Genomic DNA, 14,831 nt, shown 5'->3' with positions numbered 1-14,831 from the left:
CAGAGCATGCAATAGCATCTCTTGGCATAGTGGAGAACACAGTGAGGTGGTGGGGGTTGTGGTTTTAATTCTTAGTATGCATCATGTCTGACATTATGCTGGAGTGGAAGGAGCGCTACGTGGCACAGCACCACGGTTGGCCGTCTTCTTCCCCTCCGCGAGTCAACGGAGCTGCGATGGAGACCCGGCCTCCTCTAGTGAAACCCAGGTGCCCCTGTTTCATAAGACGCCCCACTGGCTCTCTCCGCAGCCCTCTTAATTAGCCGCTTCCGTCAGCTGGCACACAGGCCTTCCAGCGCTCAGTCTCTGGCCTTTGTTGTTGAAGGGATCCGGCTCACTCCAGATCACCAGCGTTTCTGACGGACAGATACAGGGGGGCGGGCCCTAGTGAGGGTGTCTTCTTGTTATAAATGTTTTATTAAACCCATGAATGGTGTGTATCGGTACAGGTACCAGGTTCCCGCCACGCGGCTGTGAGACACATACAGGAGGGATGAGAGAACGGAGTTAGTCTCAGCTTAATCAAAGGCCGAGGCGAGAATGTGTCCCCGAGTTCTAGATGGAGACGGTCAGTCAGACACACACACACAAATATAAATAATACTGTAGATTACAGACTTCCCGTAGTCCGGCAATAATATATTATAGCCTTTGCTCAGTGTCGTATCCTAGCAGCTTGGTAACAATAGTCTCTACTAATGACATTCCCCTAGTAACTTCTTGTCTCTACAAGTCTCAGGGGTGGGGTGGTGGGGGTGGGGGGGAAGTGCTACAAAAAGTGATAATTACATGAAATATACATAGAGAATAAAGGGAGCATGTTTACATAACCAGGCCCATAAATATCTGACTGAGAAGACATTGTTCTCCGGCTCCTTTTAAGCCCATCTCCCAGGGAAGCCATTTTAATGACATGATGGTTTAAAGAGACGCTGCTCCATCTCGTTCCATATTTAATTAACTTTTTCCTTTTTCTGACGCGGTAAAAAAAAAAAAAAAAAGGAAGAATAAAGAAAAGGCGTGATAGAGACAAACATACGATAGAGAGACAATAACAAATAGCTGGGAGAACAGAGAGGGAGGCAGGGGGAAACACGAGCACAGACCTTGTCACGCTTTTGTGAGCTGTTTACAATACAAGAGATGCAAGGAGGAGGAGAGGAGGGGCGGGATGAGGGAGAGGGGGAGACAGACAGCGGAGAGGGGAGGATAATAGCAAGAGAGAGAGAGAGAGGGAGAAGAGGAGAGGTGAGTAGAAGGGGGATTGAGATTGGGGAATGAAATTAAGAGAGGGAGATAGAGAGCGAGAGAGAGAGGGGAGAGAGAAAGAAAGAGAGAGAGAGAGAGAGAGAGAGAGAGAGAGAGAGAGAGAGAGAGAGAGAGAGAGAGAGAGAGAGAGAGAGAGAGAGAGAGAGAGAGAGAGAGAGAGAGAGAGAGGGTGGGGGGGGAGACAGGGAATGAGGCCCTTGTCTCTCTTGGGACTCCATTATGGAGAATTTCCTAGTTCATCACCAATAAGAAAAAGAGGAAAACAAATGACAAACTGGCATTATGAGGCAATGAGATTAACTCCCATCCCAGGCCCAATGAGGGAAAACAGACAGACAAAAAAATATATAAAATGAATAAAAAGAAAACTCCTCTTTTGTAACATGGCCTCCTTCTCCTTCCACACTCTTCTGCACATCAACCTCATACAGTAGTTGCAAGTGCTATGTCTGCATTTCATACATATAAACATGATGCAGATGTTATTTTGTCAAAGATTATTCAACAATATTTGATTTGGTCATACCATAATAGAACAACATTTCTGAGAGAAAGACACTGGAAGACAGAACTATAAACTTAGATTTTGAGTTTCTGCATAGCTCTTGTAGCGAGGCAGCCCTAGCAAAGCAGACAACTTTTTTACATTTTGAATGGATTTCTGACTCAAGTCACTGAAATCAATGCCATATTTTAAACAACAAATCTATGCTTTGGGCACTTTAAGGTAAGCACTGTGTCTTAAAACTAGGACTGAGCATATTGGGCAGTGTACTTTCCATTTATACAGTTAGCTGTACACTGCATTATTGATCTACTATTTCTCTCTCTCTTCCCCCCCTCTCCCTCCTCGTTCTCTCTTTCTCTCTCTGTCAGACTCTTCACTTGTCCTCCTCATCCTCTTCACATTGGCTGGAACCTGGAGAGTTGCAGTGGGTTTGACCCCACATAGTCTATATTTTATTGCTTGGTGTTTAATTCATTTTGGAAAACACACACAGACACACACACACACACACACACACACACACACACACACACACACACACACACACACACACACACACACACACACACACACACACACACACACACACACACACACACACACACACAACCTGTGCCTTCTCTGTGTTTTAAGTGTCTGTCTTGGTGGGGTAGAGGAAGATGACTGGAGGGGAACACTCACCTTCAGCTCTCCCGGATCAGGAGGCAGGGGGGATCATTAGCCATCAGGCCCGCGGGAGGAGGGGCTTCGAAGGAGGGAAGAACACTTGCCCTGGTGTGGCCTCTGAGTATGGGGTTGCAGAAAGCCAAGTAAGGAAAACTATTTCCCCTTGACAGACAATGGGGAGAGGATGAAAAGGCCGTTTGTCTTTGCTATTATTACAACTGCTTACAATTTGTTAACCAAGCTAATTTAGTCTTTAAAGGGATGGTTAGGGTTTTTGGAACCCTAGTCCCATTTTCTACTTACCGATGATGTTGATTGGACAAATTCTTTCTCAGCACAATCTAGGCTGTTCCTCATACTGGCTCCGGTTAGTTAGCCACAAACTAATGCAAAGTCCATGTGGTCAACCTCCTGCCTGTACAAGCTGACTGAGGCTCACTGAAATCTACTTTATGTGCACTGTCAGTCAGTCAGTCAGCCCCATTGACTTTGCATTTGTTTGTAGCTAACTTGCTGTAATAATCCACAAAGAACAACATCTTGTGCTGAGAAAGGACTCTACTGATCAACATCATCATTGGTAAGTAGCAAATAGGGCAAATATTGTAATGAGCAAAAGACGAGGACTAACCCTTCAAGCTGGCGTCACACAGACAGTTGCAGGTTGCAGTTCTTTACAAGTTTATTGTTAGTTGCATGGCGTGTTACAGGTTGCATTTAAGATGCAACTCATTTGCAAGTACCCAAGTTGCATTTAAAAGCTACTTAATTGTGCAATGCCAGCCTTAAAGAAACATGCCAACATTATGGGAAATGCACCATCTTCTCCAGAGTTAGAGTTAGTCAGTGCAGAGTGGCTGGCTCTGCACTGACATGGCTGACATCATACCTCAATGACCGCTCCTACCAAGTGTCATGGAGAGGGACCCTGTCGGCCACCCGCCCCCCTGTGGATGGGTGTACCCCAGGGCTTGGTCCTAGGACCCCTTCTCTTCTCCCTCTACACTAAATCACTGGGTAACATTATCACGTCTCATGCCTTCTCGTATCATTGCTATGCCGATGATACTCAACTCTTCCTCTCCTTCCCTCCCTCAGATATCCACGTCTCTGAGCGGATCTCGGCCTGTCTGTCTGACATCTCCGCCTGGATGACGACCAACCACCTCAAACTGAACCTAAGCAAAACAGAATTGCTCCCAGTGGCGGCTCTACCACTAGGGGCGCTCGGGCGCCGCCCCCCCTCAGCTCCTACCCTGGTTATATGAGAGAACAAGACAAATACGTTTTTATTTTTTTTGTTTTATAGCCCTATAAATAATATAAACATGTTTAAAATTAATAATATTTACTCATTTTAAGTATGTTTGTGTTTCCAATGCACAATATAACGTTATTATCGCAATTAAAAAACACTCGTTTTCCAAAGCAGGAAGTGACATCGATAGCGCTCTGAGTGCGCGTCACAGTTTGATCGCTGTCTCCGTCACAGCCAATCAGTGCATACGGCGTTGTGCGTTGAAATATGACTATTATGTTGGAATCCGAGCGCGATTTGAAGCGGTCTAGGCAGCCGCGTGAACTTCCGTGAAGTATTTTCCATAGCCTCATTTTCGTGGAGACGCTCTCTGATTGGCCGACGCGATGCCAGTTTTTTTCCATAGCCGCATTTCTCGGGTTGGCTTACAGAGAGAATGCAACACAGCAAGTTCAGCAACAGCAGTTCAGTCGACTCGTCAACAACAACAGCAACTACACTGAGCTTAGGCACTCTTTCAAAGTTGGTTAAGGTTAGAGTTTGTCTTAGAGCATGGCGATAGAACGCCAGGTAGTTTGCAGGCTGTTCGAGGCGGAAATGGACAAAGACACAGCTCTTCACTCACACAGCTTGTTGGCTAACAAGTAACAACAAGCTATATATGGATGCAGTGTGGAGGGACATGTATGGACAATGGATGGACATCAACACAGGCTGGATGGACAATGCCATGGAGTGGATATACTTTATCAACAAGCCAACAACAAGGTAGATTAGCGATCTTAACTCTAGTTTAATACATGATACGTTGTCTACTGATGCCGCATAACGTTGTAACGTTACAGCTACTGCTAGCTGTTAGCTCCGTTAGCTTAGCTGACCACTTTTATAATTACTGCATGGAAACGGAGTAACGTTAACGTTTAAACGTTATGTCGAGGTCATACAATACTACAGTCGACATAAGGTTAACGTTACCCCGTTTCCATGAAGTGTTTAAATAGCAGCAATCTTGTTGAAAATGTAACTTTACTAAAATGCTCTCTCTCTCTCTCGCTCTCTCTCTCTCTCTAATTTCGCGGCATGTGGGACATAACCACTCAGACAATGAATGGTAACTTGTTTAAAATAACGAGCTTTACAAATGTGTTTATTATTGAATGGATCAGACATCATCTGAGAGAGAGAGAGAGAGCGAGAGAGAGAGAGAGCGAGAGAGAGAGAGAGAGCTGTGCGTGTTTGTGTTGCTGCTGATGCATAATGAATGAATGGTGAGTTGTTTAAAATGACAACATACATGTGTTAATTATTTGATTTGATTGATCCGAGAGACAGAGAGAGATTGCTCCAGAGCATCTCAGAGCATTACATTTTCAACTCGACCTATTAACGAGAACTGCGACCTACAAGGCACCAGCGGCAGCGGCCGCTACTGATTGCTCCACCTACCGGCCAAATCCTCTCCCCTGACCGACCTTTCCATCACAGTTGAGAATGCAGCTGTGACCACGTCCCCGACCGCCAAGAACCTTGGTGTTGTCCTCGATGATCAGTTGAACTTCTCCACTCACATCGCAGCGACAACCAGAACCTGCAGATTCCTCCTGAGCAACGGCAGAAGGATCCACCCCTTCCTGACAAAAGAAGCCACCCAACTCCTCGTCCAATCAACAGTCATCTCCCGCCTCGACTACTGCAACGCACAGCTTGCTGGCCTCCCGGGCCACTGCCACCAAGCCTCTTCAACTCATTCAGAACGCAGCGGCCCGCCTGATCTCAAACCTACCGAAGTCGGCCCATGTCACCCCACTTCTTAGGGACCTGCACTGGCTCCCCATTGCTGCACGAATCCGCTTCAAGGCCCGCTCCCGCCTAACTCGGGTCAATGGTCTCTAACTACACACCCTCAAGACCCCTACGCTCTGCATCTTCTGGCCGTCTCATACCCACTCCTATCCGAGCTCCGGGAGGGTCATCAAGGAGAACCTGCCTTTTATCAGTCCTTGCCCCACAATGGTGGAATGAACTACCCACCCCAGTTAGGACAGCCGAAACCCGTCCAATCTTTCACCGTCGACTAAAGACGCACTTCTTCAACCATTATCTGAAATGAGATTTTTTTTTTAATACAAAATAAAATATAATCTAACCCTAACTAACCTTACTGTCATGCACTTGTCCTAATAAATGAACCTACACTGTAGCATTCAACACTTTGATGTACATTGTTACTCAGCTGATAGAGTTGTGCCCTTCCTGATGACTTGTCGTACAGAACTTGTAAGTCGCTTTGGATAAAAGCGTCAGCTAAATGACTAAATGTAAATGTAAGTTTCAAGTTCAAGTTCAAGTTTCTTTAATAGTTGTCATACAGAAGTACAGAATACTTTTATACAAAATGCTTCTTACTGTTACGCTCCAGATGTAGATGTAGTTAGCCTAGCCATTGGCCAAAAACACCTCTCCTGGAGTTTTAAGCTAGGCTAGTGGTCTGGCTTTAATGGTTACATTAATTTCTGCTAAGCTTGTCATGGTTTTTGCCTTATTTCACCTTTCTGTGAGGGACAGCTGTCTATTTTTGCTTTATTTCACCTCTCTGTGAGGGATAGCTGTCAATCCCTGTTCCATGTGGTTAATTGCCTCATGGGTCGGCAGGTGTGTGGGCTTGATTGCACCTGATGCAGTGCAGCTGTGCCTATGGCCATGTGGAGTCTATTTAAGTTTGGAGATCGCAGTGTCAACTGCTTTTTCATTTCCTAGTGTTGGCTGTCCTTTTGGTCACGCTCATTATATTGAAGTGTAGTCTGATCTCTGATTCAGAATTGAGCTTTATGGTAGTCATTCTTATTTTAGGCTACTCACGTGATTCTACACATAAACTCCCTTAGTGGAGGTTTATTGTTTAACTTTTTCCAATATAAACTCCTTTATTAGGAGGTGTCCTTGTGGCTTATTTACTTTTATAGTATACCTCTTTATTGAGAGTAGTCCTGTTTTTTGGGACTTGATTTATTTTCTTAATTACTTTGAGATTTCCACCTGTAAAGGTTGTTTTTTGTTGTTTAATTTCCCCCCTCTCCTAAAATATCTGCGTAAGCAGTCTAGTGGTTGTCCGTTTCACGGATAACTTTAAGAGTCCCTGTTATCTGCTCATGACCCACACACACACAGCCCTCACAGAATGAAAAAGCCATGACTGGGTCAGCAGATAACACAGGTCTCGAACAAGCACTAGCTGCGCAGCGTCAAGGATTGCTTTCACATGAGGAAGCTATCGTACAATTACAACAACAAGCTCTCATGGTGCAACAGCATGGGGAGATGTATGAAGGATTGCGCAAGATGGATAGTTCCATGCGTGATTTGGCTGACCGCATAGCCAATGCACAATTACCTCCCCCTCACCAGAGCCCACCTAATGTCTCTCAAGCACTACTCACAGGCCCCCGGTCATTACCTTGTGAGGCTAAAGTCCAGCTCCCCTCATGCTTTAATGGGGAGTCAGGTAAATGCTGTGGTTTTCTGGCACAATGCCAAATAGTGTACAGAGCCCAGCCTTCTCGTTTTCAGTCTGAGGATTCACGTGTTGCCCTAATTCTATCCCTGTTGGAGGGACCTGCCCTCGATTGGGCTGTTCCACTCATACGGTCTCAGGCTCCAGTTTTAAACAACTCACAGGGACTCATGAATGAGATGGAGATCGTTTTTGATCATGAACTCTACGATAAAGAGGTCGCCATGAAGCTGACGCGCATGCGCCAGGGGCGCCAGTAGTGTAGCTGAGTTTTCCATCGCTTTCAGGACACTGGCTGGGGCTACAGGCTGGCCTGAGGGACCACTCATCACTTTGTTCACCAACGTGTTATCTGATCAGGTTAAAGATGCTTTGGCGGTTGAGGGATCTCCAGACAATTTTGACACACTGGTCACTACTGCCATACGCGTTGATAACCGGATCAGAGACCGTGAGCGTGAGAGGCGGGGCCAACGTTTTTGTGTCCCGCTGGAGGACGTTTCGTCCTTTCCTCCACAACCTTCAGTGGCCAGCTCGTCTGAACCTATGCAGTACATTCCCTCCATAAGCCCTGTAGTGTCACGGCGCTTGATGGACGGCCATTGGGTACAGGCAGTGTCACCAAAAGAACCAATTATTTATCTATGCGGGTTGCTTATGGGAACCATTCTGAGCGCATTCGATTATTTTTGGTGGATTCCCCCACGTATCCCATTGTGCTGGGTCATTCTTGGCTTAGTAAACACAAGCCACAGATAAATTGGGGTGAGGAGAGGGACACTGTCATGCAGTGGGGCTCCCAATGCCATCACCGTTGTTTCCAAATTCCTCCGTCACCCACGAGTTATGATCAGTTTAGTGAAAGCGGTTGTGATCCTGTTGAAGCAGTGGGCGGTCTTGGTTTCCAGAGCCCACTCTCTCAACCATTGCACTCCCAGCCATCTGTCAATCAGGATGGGAGTTTGGAATGGGATCCACAGTTTGATTGGGACTCCCTCAGTGAGGAAGTTCTGGCGGAGGACAGTTTAGACAGTTTAGAGGCTCTGTGTGAGGACTTCTCCTCGCTTACTTGTACAGCTGACCCCCTCATGGAGAGCACCAACATCATGAGCGTGGAGTCACACCCGTTACCAGAGGGAGTTCCCACTGTCTATGCTGACCTCAGTGAGGTGTTTAGCAAACAAAGGGTCACTATCCTGCCACCGCACCGACATCGAATTGCAGCCGGGCTCTATTCCCCCTCGTGGTTCCTTGTACTCGTTGTCGGTCCCCGAAAGCGCAGCTATGAACACCTACATCAAGGAGGCTGTGGCTACCGGTTTTATTAGACCTTCCACTTCACCTGCGGGTGCTGGATTATTTTTTGTGGGAAAAAAGGATGGAGGACTGAGACCCTGCATCGACTACAGAGGTCTGAAGTTGAACAGCATTACAGTAAAAAAACGGTATCCCCTTCCCCTGATGAACTCGGCGTTCGAACACCTCCAGGGGGCATCCATTTTTACCAAACTTGATCTACGCAATGCCTACAATCTGGTGCGCATACACCAAGGGGATGAGTGGAAGACCGCGTTCAACACTCATAATGGTCACTACGAATACCTCAAGTTCAAGTTCTTTAATAGTTGTCATACAGAAGTACAGAATACTTTCATACAAAATGCTTCTTACTGTTACGCTCCAGAGACTGTGCTAGACAAGATAGTATCAAATAACATAATAACATAATATAGCATGAATTTAGAAGAAGAAAATGAGGTCACAGTGTTCGGTATAGACATATGTACAATGTTCTGAGTTACCATATAATATACAATACACAATACTATGCAGTGTACTAATGTACAGTACTATCTAGTGCAAAGCAGAAATGGGATGAGGTACAATTTTAGGTACAATTTACAGTAAGGTGTACGAGTTGTAGTGCAATCCTTCATCCATAAATATAAAGTGTGGGGAGTGGGTGCTACAGTGTGTTTGTTTAAAGTGGGTGTGTGCTATAAAGTGTGTGGAGTGGGTGCTACAGTGTGTTTGTTTAAAGTGGGTGTGTGCGTGTGGATGTGTGTGCTATGTGCGTTTGGTGGTTGTTGTTGTGTAGTGTTCATTCATTGTTCGTTTAGCAGCCTGATGGCCTGGGGATAGAAGCTACTTCTGAGTCTTTCTGTGCTCGCCTTGAGACTCCTGTATCGCTTGCCTGACCGCAGCAGTTCGAAGAGGCAGTTGTTCGGGTGACTGGAGTCTTTAATGATTCTCTTAGCCTTGCCCTTGCAACGCTTGTAGTAAATGTTCTGGAGGGTGGGGAGCCCCCCTCCAATTATGCGTTCGGCTGAACGTGTCACTCTTTGTAGTCTGCTTTGGTCTTTTGCAGTGCTATTCCCAAACCAGGAGGTGATGTTGCCGGTCAAGATGCTCTCTATTGTACATGAGTAGAAGTTCTTAAGGATCTTCTGGCTGACTTGGAACTTCCTTAGGCGCCTGAGGAAGTAGAGGCGTTGTCGTGCCTTCTTCACCACACTGTTAATGTGTGTGGTCCATGTCAAGTCCTCGGATATGTAGGCTCCGAGGTACTTGAAGCTGTTGACTCTCTCAACCGGTGCCCCGTCGATGCTGAGGGGGCTGTAGTCCTTGACCCCCGACCTCCTGAAGTCCACAATCATCTCCTTTGTTTTGCTGACGTTCAGGGAGAGGCTGTTTTCCTGGCACCATCCCGCCAGGACCTTGACCTCTTCCAGGTAGGCCCTCTCGTCGTTGGCAGAGATCAGGCCCACCACCACTGTGTCGTCAGCAAATTTGACGATTGTATTGCTACTCCGCTGAGCCACACAGTCGTGTGTGTACAGGGAGTAGAGGAGGGGACTCAGAACACAGCCCTGGGGGGCCCCTATGTTGAGGGTGATGGATGAGGAGGTGCAGTTGCCTGCTCTCACCACCTGGGGTCTGCCAGTCAGGAAGTCCAAGACCCACTGGCAGAGGTCATAGCCCAAGCCCAGGTCCCTGAGCTTGGCTATGAGTATGGAGGGGACTATGGTATTGAATGCCGAGCTGTAGTCGATGAATAGCATTCTCACATAGTTCCCCTGCCTCTTGTCCAGGTGTGATGCTGCTGTGTGCAGCACATGGGATATGGCGTCCTCCGTGGACCTGTTGGGGCGGTATGCAAATTGCAGGGGGTCCATGTTGATGGGGAGGGAGGAGCAGATGTAGCCCTTTACTAGCTTCTCAAAGCACTTCATGGCTATGGAGGTGAGAGCTACAGGGCGGTAGTCGTTGAGGCAAGCAGGCTTGGATTTTTTGGGTACAGGGATAATAGTGGACTTCTTCAGGCAGGTGGGGATGACAGCCTGTTCTAAGGACAGGTTAAATATGTCAGTGAATACTGGGGCCAGTTGGTCGGCACAGACTTTTAGGACGCGGCCGGGGATGCCGTCCGGACCTGCTGCCTTCCTGATATTCACTTTTTTAAAGGTCCGCCTCACCTCATGCTCTGTTACCCTGAACACTGCGCCTCCATCAGCAGCCGACCCCCCCCCCCCCCATTGCCGAGGCTTGTGAGCTGGTGTTGTTATTACCAGCATCAAACCTCGCATAGAAGGTATTGAGGTCGTTTGCTAAGGAGATGTCACTGTTCAGTTTGAGGGAGGCGCCTTTGTAGTCTGTCATCGTTTTGAGCCCCTGCCACATAGCTCTAGAGTCAGCTTGTTCAAACTGGAGTTCAATTTTATCCCTGTAGCGCCGTTTGGCCTCTGACACTGTCCTCCTTACGTTGTGTCGCGCCACCTTGTGGTCATTCATGTTGCCTGCCACTAGGCCGTCATTGTATGCTTTGGTGCGCTCTCTCAGAGCTTCACGGACGGATTTGTCTACCCAGGGTTTTTGATTTGGGTAAACTTTCATTTTGGTAGTGGGGATTGTTTCTTTCACCCTAGTACAGACATAGTCCAGCACTGTCTCCGTGTAGGCATTAATGTTATCTGTGTCGCGGAACACAATCCAGTCTGTGTGGTGAAACACTGACCGGATCGTCTCTTCTGACGTCAGATCCCATTTCTGCACCTCTCGCGAGACTACGGGAGTACTTTTAATTCTCTGTCTGTACTTTGGTGAAAGGAAAATGGATGCGTGATCTGACTTGCCAAAGCCACCTGGTGATGCCATTTGGTCTTACTAATGCCCCTTCAGTTTTTCAGGCGTTAATCAATGACGTGCTCAGGGAGATGTTGGAAAAGTTTGTTTTCGTCTACTTAGATGACATTCTGATATTCTCCAAGTCCATTTCTGACCATGTCAAACATGTCAGGCAGGTCTTGAGGTGCCTTTTGGATGCACGGTTGTTTGTGAAGGCTGAGAAGTGTGCCTTCCATGTCCGCTCTGTGTCCTTTCTGGGATTCATTGTATCTGAGGGGAGGATTCAAATGGACCCCAAGAAGGTGTCAGCAGTGACAGACTGGCCTACACCCGTCTCTGTCAAGCAGGTGCAACGATTCCTAGGATTTGCAAACTTCTACTGTCGTTTTATTCGTAATTTCAGTTCAGTGGTAGCACCTATCACCGCACTCACCAGGAAGACAGCACCTTCCCATTTCCAGTGGACTCCCAAGGCTGAGGCAGCGTTCATTGAGCTTAGGAGAAGGTTCAGTTCTGAGCCTATCCTCATTACTCCTAACCCATCCCTGCCATTTATCGTCGAGGTGGATGCTTCTGAGCTTGGAGTCGGAGCTATTCTGTCTCAACGCTCATCGTCCGACGGTAAGGTACACCCATGTGCGTACTATTCACGTGGGCTCTCGCCGGCTGAAAGAAACTATGATGTTGGGGACAGAGAGATGTTGGCGGTCAAGTTGGCATTGGAGGAGTGGCGCCATTGACTAGAGGGAGCTGAACACCCATTCACAGTCTGGACAGACCATAAACATTTTAAATATATCCAGGGTGCTCAGAGGAGAAACTCGCGACAGGCTCGCTGGTCACTGTTTTTCTCTCGGTTTAATATCCTCCTGACGTACCGTCCCGGGTCTAAAAATATCAAGCCGGATGCTCTTTCCCGGTTATATGATGGATCAGAAGAGGACCGTCCTCCTGAGCCCATTGTTCCTGCAGGACAGATCCTAGCTCCTGTGACATGGAGCATTGACTCTGCTGTGCCGAGGGCACAACGTTTGGAACCAGATCCGGGTGGGGTGCCCCCGGGTCGGTTATTTGTACCAAACAGCATTAGTTCTCGGGTGTTGAAGTGGGGCCACTCCTCTCGGCTGACAGGACATCCCGGAGTGCACAGAACTCGTGACTTCTTGGCCAGAAGGTTCTGGTGGCCCGGTATGATGAAGGACATTCGGGAATTTGTGGCAGCCTGCCCCGTTTGTGCACGGAACAAAGTTTCTCAACAGTCACCACCAGGGCTGCTTCATCCTTTGCCCATTCCTAGTCGTCCGTGGAGCCACATCGCCATGGATTTTGTGACTGGTCTGCCTCCTTCTGATAGACACAGCGTCATCATGGTGGTGGTGGATAGGTTCTCCAAAGCAGCTCACTTCATTCCGCTGGTCAAGCTGCCATCTGCTCAGGAGACCGCTCAACTGGTGGTTGACCATGTCTTCCGAATTCATGGCATCTGCCAGGACGTGGTGTCGGACCGTGGACCCCAGTTTACTGCTCGGTTTTGGAAGGCATTCTGTACTATACTGGGTGCGACGGTTAGCCTGTCATCAGGGTTCCACCCGGAGAGCAATGGGCAAACAGAGCGCACCAACCAGTCTATGGAGAGTATGCTTCGCTGCTTGGCCTCCTCCAATCCGACCACTTGGAGTCACCAACTGGCATGGGCAGAATATACACATAATTCATTGTGCAATGCATCCACTGGTCTCTCCCCATTTGAGGTTCAGTTTGGGTATCAGCCTCCACTGTTTCCTGAACAGGAGAGGGACGTGGGGGTGCCATCTGCCGAGGCGTTTATCCGTCTCAAGCTCAGAGGACCCTGAGCTTGTTCGGGAGTTTCTAAGACGTGTCTCAGAGGGTCCGTCTGGAGCCGCCCCCTATTGGGGGGGTCCTGTCATGGTTTTTGCCTTATTTCACCTTTCTGTGAGGGACAGCTGTCTATTTTTGCTTTATTTCACCTCTCTGTGAGGGATAGCTGTCAATCCCTGTTCCCTGTGGTTAATTGCCTCATGGGTCGGCAGGTGTGTGGGCTTGATTGCACCTGATGCAGTGCAGCTGTGCCTATGGCCATGTGGAGTCTATTTAAGTTTGGAGATCGCAGTGTCAACTGCTTTTTCATTTCCTAGTGTTGGCTGTCCATTTGGTCACGCTCATTATATTGAAGTGTAGTCTGATCTCTGATTCAGAATTGAGCTTTATGGTAGTCATTCTTATTTTAGGCTACTCACGTGATTCTACACATAAACTCCCTTAGAGGAGGTTTATTGTTTTACTTTTTCCAATATAAACTCCTTTATTAGGAGGTGTCCTTGTGGCTTATTTACTTTTATACTATACCTCTTTATTGAGAGTAGTCCTGTTTTTTGGGACTTGATTTATTTTCTTAATTACTCACTTTGAGATTTCCATCTGTAAAGGTTGTTTTCTGTTGTTTAATTTTTCCCCTCTCCTAAAATATCTGCGTAAGCAGTCTAGTGGTTGTCCGTTTCACGGATAACTTTAAGAGTCCCTGTTATCTGCTCATGACCCACACACACACACACAGCCCTCACAAAGCTAGGATAGCTTGCAGCCGGATAGCTTTCTATTGAACACACAGATAGAAAATTGGTATCTATCTTCTTGTCTGACTCTGGATAAGACGGTAAGCGCATTCCGCATAATGTTGGTGTGTTCCTTTAAGATGACAGAAAGTGATGGGGTAGGGGGTCCATATGGATTAACTTAATAAAAAACCCTTATTTCTATTGGGATAAAGCATTAGGGTGACCTATGTGAAGGCTTCTGTAATAATAATAATACATTTATTTTATATAGCGCCTTACATTAGGAATCTCAAAGCGCTTACACGTAGTCACAACGTGTATGTTCTAGCCCTACAGAAACAAAGGCTTTTCTTTTTAATTAAGTTAATCCACATGAATACCTTGGAACTCCAATATTATTATACATTCTTTCTTTGTTTAAATTGTGGTACAGCATTGAACAGTGTTATGCTGCTATGGTTAGATCAGACATGATCCTTCTGAAGGCCTTCACAGCATGTTGCATCCTTGACATACAACAAAATAGAAAAACTAATAGGCTCTACTGAGTTTTGATGTTACATTTGGTTGCATCTCGCATAGTATCTGTCACGTATGGTGCCTTTGTATTGGATGAATGATTTGTAGGGTAGCATGTGGGTGGATGTCTCTACTGTTGCCATGTTTTTCTAGAACCTTTTTCAAACCTGCAAGGCGATGTTCACAGCTCCAGACATCGTCCAATTATCACCTAAGAACCTTCCTTGCTATATCCACACCCATGAATCTGAAGAGGTTGGTTCTGCTCTGAGGAAGACTATAATTGATCTGTGACGTTTCTTCACAGTCTCAATGTACTTGCACGAGATGCAGTGCACGTCATTTCATGCCACATTAAGTATCGTTTATTATTTCAGTCTGATGCCACAAGGAAAT

The sequence above is a fragment of the Notolepis coatsorum genome (genome assembly GCF_963971535.1).
Source record: "Notolepis coatsorum genome assembly, chromosome: 13".
Classification (NCBI taxonomy): domain Eukaryota; kingdom Metazoa; phylum Chordata; class Actinopteri; order Aulopiformes; family Paralepididae; genus Notolepis; species Notolepis coatsorum.
The sequence above is the reverse complement of the archived record's forward strand: the minus strand, read 5'-3'. Positions refer to the sequence as shown.